Here is a 2,398-nt window from a genome sequence, read left to right on the forward strand (position 1 = left end):
TTAGTAAAGATACAGGTTTTTCAAGGAAATAGAAATCTTTAGAACACATAAAATGAAAGAAATACATCATAGAGAATTTGTGAAAGATAAAATTTATGAGTATTGTCATTAATTTATTAAATAATCAAGAGAGCTACTACTATCTTGATTACATGCTAAATAATGGCCCACACTACTACATGTGGTAGGTGTAGACAATAATATTGAAATGTTCTGCTTTCGTGAAAGTGTAGAGGAAAAGACATTATTAGGATGGAGCCAAACAAATGACACAGTACAAGGTATGGATAAGTTATGAAGGTGCGTTATGGGAATAGAAGAATGAAAGATGGAATTGGAGAGGGTGATAAAGTTTAGATATAATGTCAAAGAAATAGTCTCAGAGAGGACAATGGAAAAGAGACCAACAGGTACAGTGGAGCTGGTGGAGAAAAGTCAGGGGGCGTAGAACCAGGAGAGGACAAGCGTGAGTGCACAGCCCATAGGAATTAGGAGCAAGTAAATTGGGTCTGTTCCTGAACAGCAGCAGGGCCAGTGCTGCTAGAGAAGGGAGAGGTCCAGGGGGATGGGAAAGAGTTGAGAACATAAATCACATGGCCTCGTTTGTAAAGGCTGCCGTGAGGCATTGTCATCAACTGCATTCCATGTGTAACAAGCTGTCTTTGTGTTGAATAAGCACACTACGTGTGTGTTAGTGTGTGTGATGTAAAATCATCCATATACTCCTTTGTTTTTGAATGTTTATGCCCCCAAAATTTATATGTTGAAATCTTAACTTCTAAAGTGATGGTATGAGGAGCCAGGGTCTTGGTGAGGTGATTAATGCTCTTATAAAGGGAGGCCCAGGAGAGACCCCACCTCCCTTCTGCCACGTGAGGGTAGAACAAGAAGCCATTGCCTGGGAGGCGGGGGCGGTTGGGGGGGGGAGCCCTCACTAGGGGCCAAGTCTGCTGTGTTCTTTTCCTGATCTTTCCAGCTCCAGAACTGTGAAAAGTAAATCTCTGTTGTTTATATAACATCTCAGATGTTTATATAACATCTGGTTTATGGAATTTAGTTGTAAGAGCCCTGGTACACTAAGACAATACCCAGAAGAGTTTCAGCTGTGGTCATCTCTGTAGAAGTAGACTAGAGAAAAGTTTAATTTTTCCTGCCATAGAAAATTATAAACAGGATTATATTCAGTCATGTATTAGTAAATCCTTTAGTTAAATGCTGTTCAGTTTGTACCACGGCAAAAAATATGGGTCATAGTGATGAGGCAGTTTAGATATTGTCCAAATTATTATATAATACATTCAAAAACTAAATGCATAGCCAATATCCTCCTTAAAATTAAATTTTAAAAAATAAGAAATAAGATTCTGTAAATATATTTAACCACTGTATTCTTATATAAGAGCCCATATAATGCTAATGATAATAGTAATGATAATACTAATTTAAATAAATGTGTTATTACTTGAAACACAATCAAGCCAATAAAAAGTGAGCTCTCTGGACAAGCTAGAATCAGTTTGAAGTCAAGTGCAGGATAATGCCTAGTGTCTAAAGTGTCAATGAGAATTCATATTACCAAAGATTTTCTTTGGGAAAATGAAACTGATGCACAAAATAATTGACTTTTTAATTGACATTTCTGGGTTCTTGACATATTTCGTATTCCAAGAAACCTAATAATTCCGATTACTTACAAGACTTTATATGAGATTAAGTAGAAAAAATTAAGGAAGTTTTCACATGACTCCTGTCCTTGAACTTCCTTTGAGAGGGGACTGGTCAAGAGCATAGTTTCCAAGCTTTCTTCTGTTTCCAATTTTGGGGAAAAAAGGTAATCAGGAAAAATAATTAAGATAGAGCTTATAAGGATTTATCAAATAGCACACAAGAGACCCTGGAAACTCAGTTGGTGTCACTTCAAGGAGAGTCAGTGTGGCTCGACTCCATTCACTGTGACACTTCACTAGAAAACTAGTTCTTGAAAAGGGAAATTCTATTTCAGCAGCTTAGAGTGGGCATCCTGGGTGTCTTATAGCATGTATTGATCCTGTACGGGCCAGCACATCAAGTTCATGGTGTGGAGAAATAATCCACAGATTCCAGCAACTTAGCTAATCAAAGATGTGAAGGAATAAACATTACAATTTTAGGAAAAAATGTTTCATAGTATATATACAGCATATGGAGTGCTCCCCAGCATGTTTAAATAGAATCACAGAATTTTACCACTAAAGTAGGCCTAAATTCAGCTGAACCTAAAAATTACAAATTTAAAAATGACCTTTTTGATTCAGAAAGACAATTAGAGTTGATACATACAAGTCCAAAATAATTTTGTTGCTATTCTTCATTGTATTTATTTCTCTTTTAAGCATTTATTTCCCAGTTTTTGGATCTC

This window comes from Otolemur garnettii, unplaced genomic scaffold (genome assembly GCF_000181295.1).
Source record: "Otolemur garnettii isolate 467f Iridium unplaced genomic scaffold, OtoGar3 scaffold00033, whole genome shotgun sequence".
In the NCBI taxonomy this organism is placed as follows: Eukaryota; Metazoa; Chordata; class Mammalia; order Primates; family Galagidae; genus Otolemur; species Otolemur garnettii.